This window comes from Pinus tabuliformis, chromosome 1_2 (genome assembly GCF_031772625.1).
Source record: "Pinus tabuliformis cultivar Carrire ecotype Pingquan chromosome 1_2, CPIR1, whole genome shotgun sequence".
NCBI classification, from domain to species: Eukaryota; Viridiplantae; Streptophyta; class Pinopsida; order Pinales; family Pinaceae; genus Pinus; species Pinus tabuliformis.
This window is the reverse complement of record NC_142298.1, coordinates 1347578996-1347592444: the sequence shown is the minus strand read 5'-3', so window position 1 is coordinate 1347592444 and position 13449 is coordinate 1347578996.

The following is a 13449-nucleotide window of genomic DNA, read 5'->3' as shown; positions in this document are numbered from 1 at the left end:
ATTTTGGAGTATACAATTATATCATCCAAGTAGATCACTACTGATTTGTTTACTAAACCCTTGAAGGCTATATCCATAGCTCTCTGGAAAGTGGCACCGGCATTGATCAGTCCAAATGGCATCTTCTGATAAGCATAAGTGCCCCACTTTGTCCTGAATGTAGTTTTCAGCTGGTCATCTGGGTGTACTAAGATTTGATTATAACCTGAGAATCCATCCAAGAAAGACATTAATTCTGAGCCTACTACTGATTGCAAAATCTATTCCATAGGGGGTAATGGGAAATTTTCCTTTTGGCAAGCTTTATTGAGGTTGCGGAAATCTATACATATCTAAATATCTTCATTCTTTTTTCTGACTGGGACAAGATTGGAAACCCACCGAGAGTGTCTAACAGGAAAAATAATTTTGGCTTTCAGTAGTTTATTCAACTCAGATTTAATTTGACTTTCTAAATTAGGATGGATTTTCCTCAATTTCTGTTGAATAGGTCTTTCGTCAGATATCATGGGAATAGTATGTTGAATAATAGAGGTGTCATATGTCTTGAGATCTTCATAGTTCCATGCAAAGACATTCTTGTATCTTTTCAACAAACCTATAAAAGCTACTTTTTCATCTAACGTAAGACCGAGACCTAGGTTAATATTTTGAGGTTTTAAATTAGTCCCAAGATTGATCAATTCAAACCTCAGAGTTGAACTATGAAGTTTTGAACTGGTGGATCGTTTAAATCTGTCTTTAAGGTCATATAAATCTTCCAACTTAACTACAGATTTTGGTAGATAATTAATGATTGTTTCTTGTTTAGGTTGTTTATCATGCTGGTCCTCACCAAGTATCTAGTCATTGTAAGAACCTTCTGAGGTCAGAAAGCTTATGATATCCAAATCATTATTAAAGACTCTCCAGTTGGTGATATTGTCATGAATAGAAGGCCTAAAAATTAATTCAATGGAAAATCGATCTGGGTTGTAATCTTCTAGTGGGATAAGCTTGGAAGCAACATTGGCTAGAAGATCGGCACTAGGATTCTGGAGTCTTGGAATAGGGGAAATATTAAACACTATAAAGTGGAGAGTCGGGTCTTGGACTAATCACTGATAATATTTCAAATGTCCTGAAAAACAGTGTATACTATTTCTCACCTGTTTTGTGACAATCTCTGAATCTCCAAATACTTGGAGGTATTTAACGTTAAGTCCAATTGCTTTATACAAACCTTGAACTAGTGCCTCATATTCTGTGGTGTTGTTTGTGCAATTGAATTCAAGTCTGCATGCTAGCATAATTTTTCCCCCTCTGGGCTGACTAAGATGCAACCTGCTCCTCCTCCATCATTGGATTTAGATCCATCAAAAAATAATTTCCAAAATAAATATCTAACTACAGGTTTATCTACAAAATTTACACATTTAGAAGTGTCTGTTTGAGAAAAAAAATTCAACTTGAGAGACAACAGAGTTTTCTAAGAAAGGTGACGTATGAGCATTGAAATTTCCTAGAAATTATTCTACAGAATAATCTCCGATGATATTATTGCTATGCGCGACTAGTTCATTTTCTCCTTATAATTTTGTCACTATGAACTTTTGATTCTTCTCGCAATCAACCCTTATTTCATTTGGTTTGTCATTATAAGGAAGCCACAGGTGAGATCAGTCAGTTGCGAAATAACCATGAAGTTTTTATGACCAGTCTCTACTAAGGATTAAGCCATAGAACTGAGGAATGTTAGCTACAAGTATGTCAATGACTTGGCAAACTTTAGGGTTTGATGAAAGTCTGATGGTTACTTGGTTAAGTTCCCCAACAACTTTGACTTGAGAGTGATTTAATTGAACTATTCATACAATAGATTTCTAAGGTTGAACATTCAACTTGGCACAAACCATTTTGGGTAAGATGTTAGATGAAGCTCTAGAATCAACCAGACAGTTGTGTAAGTTTTTGTTAAAGACTTCAAAAGTAAGGAGAAATGACAGGGTGTGGGATTTTGATCTTCCCCCAATTAAAGCTATATCAGTTGGATCAATTTTATTCAAACAAGCACTAGGAGGTCTTCCCATTTCTTAGGAAGCTTGTGAGATCACGGCAGCAAGAAGTGGCGCAGTAGCTACTGCTTTGAGTTCTTTGAGAAGTAACTTCTTCCGATGTTTCAATTTACTAAGCTCATGAAATGTGATGTTTTCCCTAGTCTTCTTCATATCATCAATAATATTATATTCCATTTCATCAGAAACCATCAAAGTTTTAGATGAGGGGGAAGGGTCCAATTGAGTAGGTGTAGTTTGAGTGGATTTTGGTACAAATTTATTACCTGTTGCTTTGTCCCTAGGGGGTGGCATTGAAGCCTTTTGTTTTGGATTTGTTTGTGACAATTCAACATGATTTTTACTTCGGGTAGCAACATGTAATGCTTCTTGAGTTTCTTCATTTGGAAGTATAAAATCCCACATCCCTTGTAACTCTGCTACTTCCTCATTGTCTGTTTTTTCTTCGTTTTTTGAAACTTCGTCCTCCTCTCCATATGATTCAGCATTTGATATGGCATTTGGGAGTTTAGGAGCAGCAAGGGAACTCCTTTTAAATGGTCTAAAAGGTTTCTTACAGGAAGTCTTTTCTACCTGTTTTTTTATATCAACCATTTCGTTAGACATGGTCTTGAAGACTATCTGTAACCCTTCAAGATCAAAAGGATATTTTGGTGGTTTCTTCTTAGAGTCATCTCTGAAGGTTACTTTCTTAGATTTTTGTTCTTCTAATGTGTTTTTCATTTCCACAGCTATTTCCTCTTTCATATTTTCTGCCAACATTGGTTTGGCAGCTCTATTAATGAAGATAGTTGTGTTTGACGGTAGAGCGGAGATGTACCACTCATTTTGGACCTCATTGCTAGGCTTAGATGCCATTGGTATCTTATTCAATAATTTATTGAAGCGAGAGTTGAAATCCTTAATGGTTCTTTCGGTTCAACTTTCAAATTGGAGAGATCATTTATTAGGGTAGTCGTAGATCTATCATCTCCAAATTTGGTTTAAAATTTCCCTTGAAAAGCATCCCAACTATTAATAGAACCTGATGGTAATGAAAAGTACCATGATCCCGCTGCTCCCTGTGAAGTATATAGGAATAATATTACAACTGCGTCTTCTTCCACTTCTTCATTCAAGTTAATGGACAACATAAAATTATTTATATGTTCCTCAACTAATAGGCCATTATCGAGATTGAATTTGGGCAACCATTTCTCTAGGTGTGCTAGTAATTGATGTAAAGTTCTAACCATCCTAACAGCCCCTGGATTTGTCCATGGCCTTGGAGGATTCTGTGCCATTGTTGGTATGGGGGTAGGGGAAGGTGTAGCAATAGAGTTTGAAGGTGATTGGGTAGAGGAAGATGTAGCTCATGTATCTATATGAATCACGATTTGGAGTGGTGGGATGGATGATTGATCTTGTGAGGGTATAGACAGGATGAACGAAGATGATGATAGAACCTCACTATGAGATTCAGATGGTGTTTTCTTAGCTTCTTCTGGCTTGGCAGAGGAAATTTTGAACAAAGGAATTCTGAACTTTTCGCTATGTGCTCTTGTTAATCATTGAGATGGCGTGAACTGAGAAGTAACACTATCCTAGGATAACTCACATTCTTCTTGAGATAGCGAAATCCCCTATAATTTGTGTACAAAAGATTGAACTTCAGGGGCTTCAGTAAACGAAGAATGATCTGGCTTGTTTGGGATTTCAGTAATGGGTTGTATAATATTCTGTGCATCTTCTCACTTAGGATCAGGGGATTTGGAAGACTTTCGATAAATTGGAGGTGAGGGTGAGGGATTTTTACTCTTAGAATGGCCTGTTAATTTATATTTACTTGCCATTCACAGTCAGACCCTCCTTCTAGTGGCAAAATGTTGAAGCCTCGAAAATTGTTGCTTCAACATGGGGGAAAACCACCTGGTTCGAGCCTTGGTTGGAAGCTCCTTGTCCGTTTGGAGTAGTGGCTCCAACTGGGGATGATGGGACTAGTTTCCCAATATATTTAATGCTTATGCTAATGGGGTGATATGTGAGGTTTTAAAGTAATGTCTGAGCTAAAAGTAATCTAATCTATACTAACAATCACATGCATTTTATCCTAATTTAAGCACTATCTAACTATAAATATACCCGAGATTAAATTGATATATGCAATCTACAATGATATCTTAAAGTAATTGGTAATAAAGATCATTCAATTACGATGAGAAGTGAACCTGTTTAAAAAATAATTGTTTTGTATAAAAAGTTAGCTGAAACGATTGTGAAAGATATATCGCATAAGGAATTATTCATATATTTAGCATAAAATAAAGATCATCATCATACAGAAGTGCAACAATGGTAATCAAGATTCAGACTTTCATACATAAACAATTTGAAGAAAAATCATTGTTTAATACATAAGTAAAAAGGATTACAAGATAAAAGTATCATTTATAATATGTCCTACTCATGTGTTTCAACAATATTGATCTATCTTCAGTCCATTCAACACCATATAAGAGTACAAAAGTGAAATTTCAGTAGAAGATGCTAAATCAGATAGAAAATAAATCTTGTTCCATTAATTTCACCAAAACTTCCTCAAAGGGACAAAAGTGCATGTTTTGAAGACTGTTTCTGATAAAATTCTGGACCCCTCTCTAAATGCATGAGAGGGGTTTAAATACTTAAACTATAGAACTAAAAATAGATTATTACAAAAATAGTTGAGGAGGCTTAAACAACCTGCCTCAATTTGTGCAAAAATAAAATAAAAATGGAGATAAACAAGGTGGCTAACTATCCTACATTTGATCCTTCAGATCGCAAATATCCATCATGGGATTGAGCTGTGTTGGTTGGCTGACTTTAGATTTCAACTGTCCAGCAAATATGGCATCGGTCAGTGCTGGCGCCATTTTCTCCATAGAAGTGGTTAGGCATCCCAAGGTCATCCATTGGATGTGAGGCTTTACCAAATGTTCCCAATATGCCTCCCAGTTTAACCTCATTGTTTGCCTTATCACTTCTGCTTTTTCTGTCACTGCCTGTTTCCATTATTGTTCAAGTTGTTTCACATTAGGAAGGAAACCTAGAATGGACTCTGCCACAAGGTTGGAACTATGTAAATTCTCATTGATATTTTCTATGACACTATTTGCTGCTACCACCGCGTCTGTTGTTGCCTTTTCTGCTTCTTTAAGCTGAGAATCCCAGCTTGAAAATAGGATTTCCTTATGCGATTCTTCTAGCTTGGGCACATCGGCCTTTCTCCCATCTTTGGTATTTTGCCAGGCGATAAAATCGGAGACCTTTTTGAAGATCTCATCGTATTCAAGTCTCATTTCCATGACTTGACTTGTCAGTTTATCACTTGTTTCGCAATAAGATTTCCACTGTGAAATCTTCTGGCAGAATAATTCTTTCTGGTGCATCAGCTAGGAGTTAAGACTGAGTGCTTCGGTAACAAACTAATCAATTTTTGGATCATCTTTGGGTAGATCAATTATTGCCTGCATCTATACTTCCTTCTCAGCTAAGTTGGTTCAATGTTCCATTTGCATTTGTTCAAATACCTATTGAAGCTTGGCCAATTGTATCTCTGCTTTCTGGTCGGATTTCACTTGTTGTAATTGTTGCTCAAGCGATGTTATTTTATCTTCCTTTTCTCTAAGAAACATTTTTATTTATGTTTCTTTGTCCATGGTCGCTATAGCATAAGCACCTGCAAACTGTGAGAGTCTAGTAAGGTTGGCGGATGGATCAACGGGTGAGTCTTTCCATAGAACATCCATTGGTTCATTTTCAAGGGTAGTAGCAGCTGCAGAGTCCAATTTCCTTTTCTTTCTTTGTCTTTTCGCCAAGGCCTTATGTTGTGAGCTATAGGACACATCTAAAGGGGGAATTTATTCAATTCTCAAAATTATTTTGGAAGTAGGGGTGGCAGGGATGTGCTCTACCTCTTGTGTATTTGCAGTCTCTTCCACTGTAATTTCTAGAGTTGTTTTCTGTTGTGGAGTTTGCAACTCTGGCGCCTGTTCCTCTATGTTGAGGCTTTTATTAAAATTGTCCCACTCTTCCTCTAAGTCAATTACCATGGGTTTTATTGGCTATGCGGAGGTAGTAGGGATTTCAGCCTGCTTGCTAGCTGAAGTTTCTTTAGCTATCTTCTGTGTAGATTGGGTTGTATCCTTTACTGACTCCATGCTTCTGCTTTTCCCATTTTGCGATGACTGTTGCGATTCCCTGGTAGATTTCTCTTGAGATTCCGCTCCAGAATCGGTCTTAGAATTTTCTTTGGAGTCACCTTCTATAGTCACACTTAGACTAGGATCCCTTATTGGTTGAATCAATAATTGGTCCAATGGGACCTTTGCTAACCTCCTTTCTCTGTAACTGTAAAAAATTTCCAGATCTTCACAGTCAAAAAGTAGTTGTGCCATATGCTTCACCTCTGTGAAGGTGTTTTTCTGCAAAAAGATGTCATCAAAGGCATCCGCCTCATTGCTGAATACTTTTATTTTCACCAGAGTGGTGAAATTTTCAACAGTGTCGAACGGGTCATATTTCCTTCCAGGGAATTTAGGTTATCCCAGAGATAGCATATTCTCTACTTATTTGAATGCATTCCCTAGGTCGTGTAATGAAAATGCTCCACACTATACATGGAATGTAGGCTAGATGGCATTCTTTGAATCCTTAAATGTCTTGCTCATTCCTCCCTCACTAGATGTTTGATAGGCTATCTCTCTAGCCATCAATTTATCTGGAACATAGCATGGGAGGACATGGGGGGAGGTGATGCTACCAAAAACCCTGATATATGTAAATGTTTCCTCCCCGAACCATCTGGCCACCGGGAGGATGTCAACTTCAGCTTCTTGGGAAAACCTGGGGGCATATTGATTATTAAGCCGCTTTTGAATAGGGAGCATAACTCCATGACAAATCTTGAAAACATGTCGTTGAAAATTGGAATCCCACATGTCCTTGTGGTATATGTGAATGGGAAGTGGATTTCGAACAATCCATTTCCATCCCATGATAGGGAATTTCAAACTAAAACAAATTGCATCCATGACATAGGCGCTCATAAAAAATGGAGGGTAAACCCTTGAAGCAACACTTTTTTTCCTTCTATACTCAATAATTATTTTTTCTAAATTGTCAGACAGAATTTGTGCCCAATTCATTACAGTTGCATTAACAGCTGCATCTATTAACGACAACCATTATGGGGAGAACTTAGTACTATTGGGTCTGCCAAATAGTCTACATAACATAGCCGCTACAAAACTATGAGGGGGACAAATAGACGAAGTAGTGTACATACCGTTTTTGTCTTTCTTGATTTTTTCCTCATTATTGGACCAGGTCCAAGTGTAGTCTGTTGGGTCGTCATTTTCTTTGGAAAACTTCTCCACGATCTTCCTATTGTAGATGACTTGTGGCTCTATTAGGTGGTACATAAGCCGTAGGTTATCTGGGGTAAAAGATCACATAACCCCTTGGCTTCTTGTCCTGAATTCTCTATCTGAGATGTCAGCTTCATCAATAACCCATTTAACCATGTCGGTATAAGGGATTATCTTCGACCGCGCGGCTATGCAGTGCAAAAATGAGCATGTCGTCTCTAGCATGGAAGCGTTTGAGGAATCACATCCGTCAACTATAATTTTTGTTTCCATAATCCTCGGCTTCTCCTCCTCTAGTATGTTATACATAGCCTCCCATGTAGAGGTTCCTCCCTTTTTGTTGCATGTAGTATCTGTAAACAAAGGAGTCATTTATGACTTCTTAGAAGAGACTGCCTTGCCTTTGTTCACCATTGTTCTCAACGCTTTTCTCTGCGGACTTTTCCTGAAAGTGAAGAACAACAACTATTGGATACACAAAGATGAACGTAAAACGAAATAATGCAGATAGCTTGTAAAGGTGATAAAAGGAGTTTTATTTGAATGCACGTAAGAAGATATCATATCACGCTAAATGGATTTTCACACATAAATGCAGTTATCTCTTACTAAATTCCCACTAATGATTCGTTATCCCTTAACTTTAATGCTAATAAATGTTTGCATCATAAAACGGGAAGAAAGCTTCTAGGGTGACAAGCCTTTGAATGCGATGGTAGCGATTGTGCGATTTACGAAGAAATATCGTAGATCACAATATTGCAATATTCTTTTCCACCTTTCTTACCTCCCATTGTGTTTCTGTGAGATGCGAGATGTGAGCCGCTCGTTAGTTGTTTCAAAACGTAGCTAATTGCTAGGTTTATCCTATGTAAAAGACCCTTTTTACTGAGTGGTGGACCTAAAACATTTGCTTATGATATTTAAGGAGTGGGTCCAGGTCTTAATTGCATTTCGCAATATCGGTTGGTGGTAAGTACACGGTGTTCGTTTGAACGCCCGAAATGTGATGCGATAAAAGTTACAATGCCATCGCAGTTTCGCATCTCGCATGTTTCGCAATGGCCTTTTTAAAGCGGGCCCTTTATGAATGGTGCTATGCGATGTGAGACTTAAGCCTAAAAATCTTAAGGACTTAGTTTATGTCGGATTTTATGATAATTTCAAGCATAAAGTCCTTACTTAATCATTTTTCTTGATTTTGGAGGTTTAAAAAGGTATTTTGGTGGGATATAATCATGCTATATGTGAAAAGGTAAGTATCTAGTAGTTTTTTTTTAAGTGGTTTTGATTGTTACCTTTTCTTTATTCCAAAAAATAAAAGAAATGCCTAAATACTAAGTTTTGTTTTTTGGATAAATTTTTTGAAGGGTCCCCATTTATTAACGCAATATTAACTACTATCATTTATAAATGGGGGGTTGTTGAATACCACAACAGCGTCCAAGAGTGAGTGAGAGAGAGAGAGAGAGAGAGAGAGAGAGAATAATGAGAGAGATCCAAAACTCAACTGAAAAAAGGTTATAAACTGATCCTCCGAACCCTTTTTATGAATGAGGCCTCTATTTTCATCATTTTCCACTATTTTCCTTCAATTTTCTCCTCACATGATACCTGTGACCTTTCATCTCCCTTTTCTCTTAATTTCCATTATTTTCATAAATAAATGTGCCAAAAATGCCATTTTCGCTTTCCAAAGACTTAGCCATTGCCTTTGCCAATTTCCTTAGCCATAAACAATCAAATGAACACCCCCTAGGATGTCTTGGCCAACGTTCAGCTTGGAATAAGTGTCCCATGAATCGTGGTTATTATTTTTGCCTATATTATATTTTATTACATGGAATTTTCACCTAGGTTGTTACAGAAAAAACCTATAACAGAACCATTGATAAGGAGTGGAAAAGACACAGAAGTTATAAAACACATTATTGAATTAATGAAACTAATTTCAAGACCCAAATGAGTAAGAAACATTCGAAGATATAACGAGCTCACACGATCACAAGCTTTGGATAGATCAATTTTAAACATCATTCCTTTAAGCTTTTTAACTTTTATACTATGCAAGACTTCCTGGGCTACTCCTATGGCCTCGTGAATCTACGTATTTTCCAAGAAAGAAAATCACTTCTGGATATCTCCTTGGAGAGGATAAGCTTGAGATGATCGGTAATGATCTTCGCAATGATTTTGTAATACAATTACACAATGAGATGGGTTGGAAGTCATCAAAGGACCTAGGAGCGTCAAATTTAGGGATGAGGGCCAAAAAAGTGGAGTTGAAATCCTCATACATTTTTCCAGTTATTCTACATTCTTCGACCACTTTCAACAAATCATTTGCAATGAACTCAAAAAATTCCAACAAAAACTCTATCGTCCACCTTTCCGCCCTGAGACTTTTGTCCTTTTGAAATCCATGAAGGACCTTCTCCATTTCTTCTAAAAAAATAGGATTCATTAGCTCACAATTTTCATATTCATCCACATATCTAGGGAAAGAGTCATTTATATTGATAACATCTACTGAGGTGGCCTCTCAAGGAGCTTTAAATAACGATTGAAAATGCTCAATTTCCATCCTAGAAAGATGCCTGAAATTAGAAGCCTTGAATCCACCAGGAGATTCCAAATGCCAAATGGTGTTTGAGGCCTTCCTACCTCTTGCAAAGTTATGAAATAACTTAGAGTTTTCATCACCCTCCTTCATTTAGATTTCTCTACTCTTCAACCTCTATGTTTCTTCCTTTCTAGCCAATATCCTTTGCCTGACGAAATCAAGTTACATAATGCGATGTTTTGAGGTGTTTGATTGATAACCCCTATTTCCAGGATCTTCCATCCTCTCTAGCTCTTCGTTTGCAACCTTCAGGGATTCCTCATCTTTTATGGCTTTTTCCTTAGCCTAAACCATAGTTTCTCTTTTTAACCGGCTGATATTATCGGTAAACTGAGCTGCTACAGATCTACCATATGATTGTACACACTATTGCTACTAGTCCCTGACCCGAATCTTTTATGATTCCTCCTCAAACCAAACAACGTTATCCTTAAAAGTAGCCTTTGGTTTTCTGAAAGCTCCCTTCAATTCCAAAAGGATAGGCTGATGGTACAAGTTACCCACAATCCCCAACCACTGATGCACAAAAGGAAGATTATCCAGGAAATCATAATTTATTAAAAATCTGTCAATTTTCTAAGCAATCGAGTCCTCACCCACTCTTTTATTGCGCCAAGTAGGGTTAATCTTAATAGTTTCAACATCGATTAAATTGTGAGATTCTAGGTGATTGACAAAGGAATCAAATAATAGATCTAGTCAGGCATGTTGCCCCAAAATCTCTGTCATGCCCATAGAAAAATTGAGATCTCTTCTTATAATAAACTTCCCTTGATCCAAAAAATCATTATTAAATAATTTATTCCAAAATAAATCCCTATCATGAAAAGGTCCATACACATTTACAATATGACATTCATGACCTAGGGCCTCTAATAAAACATCTTCTCTGAGAACACCTTCACAGCCCCATGAGCCCAACATCTTGCAAAATCTTAATTTGAGGCATATCGCCAAGCCCCTTGATCTTCCCTTAGTATCTATTGCTACAAGAAACCACCCAAGAAATAAATTCTCCAGAACTTTCACTATGGCAGCCTCCTTTCCCAGAGTTTCTTGAAGCAAAATTATATTTGGGTTCTCTGATAACACCAGTTGTTTAAGGGCTAGCTTTTTAGGGGATTTATCCATCCCTCTAGAGTTTAAGGATAAGAGCTTCATTAGAAAATAGGCCCAGAGATATTCCTAGCTCTAAGGACCCTTATTAGTGAAAGTTGTTTGCCTACTGTTATATCATGACTAGATTGGACCTTTGCTTTAGAAATATGGGATTGTCTTCCTCTCAATATTTTGACAAGGTTTGACGGAGAGGGAGGCCCCAACCCCCAGGGGGAAGGATTCTTAATGATCTTATCTCGCGAGAAAATGTTATAACGAGACCCAGTCTCAAAGGAGGTATACCTTTCGTCAAACACAAGGAAGGAGGGAGAGGGTGTCAAGTAGCATCCAAGTTTGGATCTCAATGGATAGAAAACAGACGTTGATCCCCGAGATAAACCATTTAAGCCCCCCACAAGACCCTAATCATAAGCAATATACAAAGACAATGAATGATTTAACTAATATGAAAGGGATGAGATGGGAAGAGTACCATTGCATCACGCTCCAGTGGAAACCTCCATAGAAGGAGGAGTAATCCTTTCACACTTGAGAGGCCTTCGCCAGCCCCCTTCCTGAGATTCATAGACCGGACCACCTTTCAAAACCACACCTTCCCTTCCAAATTCCCTTGGATCCCGAACTATCTCAACCCCCCTAGAAGCTCTCTTCTCCAAACCCTTCTTCTTTCCTCGTCTTCCTTTATAGGGAAGAGGACAATCTCTAAGGATGTGACCAACCTCATGGAATTGCCTGCAATTGATCCAAAATGGATTTTGGATAGACTCCTAAGTCTAAGTGTTCCTCACTGAGGAAAATGAAAGTCCAAGGAAGTTCCTGGAAATAGCCCCATTGCAGAGATCTTTTCATTCTGAATCTACTGCAACTTGAATGGGAAAAAATGGACTTAGGATGCAGAAGTTATCGCAGAAAGAAGATGCCCTATGTTCTTTAGAAAAAGAGGAAAAATCCTCTAAAATGGGCAAAAAACCCTTATAAAGGGAAATCGCATCGAACCAGGGCAAAAGAGTGGACTTAAGCAGAAAGGGGAGAAACCCCCGATCACCGATCCCCGACATATCGAGTCGGAGGCAGACATGCGATATAACATAAGGACCGGCCCGAGCAACACTATGATCACTGGAATCGGTGGATCAGCATCGGTGATGGCAGGGGACTTAAGGTAGGACCCCGGGCCGAGCGATACTGTGATTGTTGAAATCAACAGATCAACAATGGCATGGAACTTAAGGCAGGACCTCGGGCCGAGCGACATTCCGATCGCCGAAATCGGCAGATCGACAGCGGCGACCCCTAATTCCTATAAAAAGGGCGGACCCAATAAGTTTTCAAAGCCCGATTGTATAAAATTTCAAGTCCGGGAATTCAGATTTTCACGTATTTCCTGTGTATTTGGGATTTTATCCAAAACACATATGTGATGTGATAAGCGATAAAAGGCTGGACCCGATAAGGTTTTTAGGGGCGATTTGATGGACTTTCACGTCCGAAATACACGCCCGATAGTGTATTTTTGGAAAAATCTCTGTGTATGGGATTTTCTCCATTTTCGGCTTTTTGCCTATGAAACGACCCCGATTCCTTCTGTAACTGCCCCTGATCATCATGCCACGCTGCAGCAGGCGTTTTACAGGCAATGATGCATTGTGAAGCGACAGAGCCGCAGAGGGACAATGAATCGCAGAGAAATGGCCAGGGAAGCCAAAAAGCTGGGAAGATGCCTCAAAAGAGCCAGAGAGCACGATTGAGAGCACAGGAGGAAGGCGAGCGAAGCCAAAGCAGGAAGCTAAGGTGAAAGAGAGCAGAAAGAGCTCAATTAAGAGCAGGAGAATAGAAAACAAAAGGCAGAAGCAAAAAGAGGCCGAGGGAGCAAAAGTGAATGCGCAGAGTAGCCGAGGGAGTCACTTGGAGGTCAAGTGAAAAGCCAGAGAGCTATAAATTGTAGAGATCCAAAGAAGCCAGAGCCGAAGAGCCAAATCCAAGAGACATGGTGAGAGCCTAGAGCCAGGGATAAAATGGTGTCTAAACCCATTTTTCTGTGTAAAACCAATGGAGTTGAGCCAGGGAGCTTGTAAAAGGACTTTACCACAATCCCAGAGAGCCTAGTCGAGTTGACTAGAGCTCAAGGAGACGTAGCCCTAGAGTTTTGGGTGAACTCCAAATTAATATTGTTGTCCATGTGTCTGTTTTATTGTTGCATTGTTTATTGTTATATGTATGTGTTATATCAGCATAAATAATAGATTTTAAAGTACACAAATAG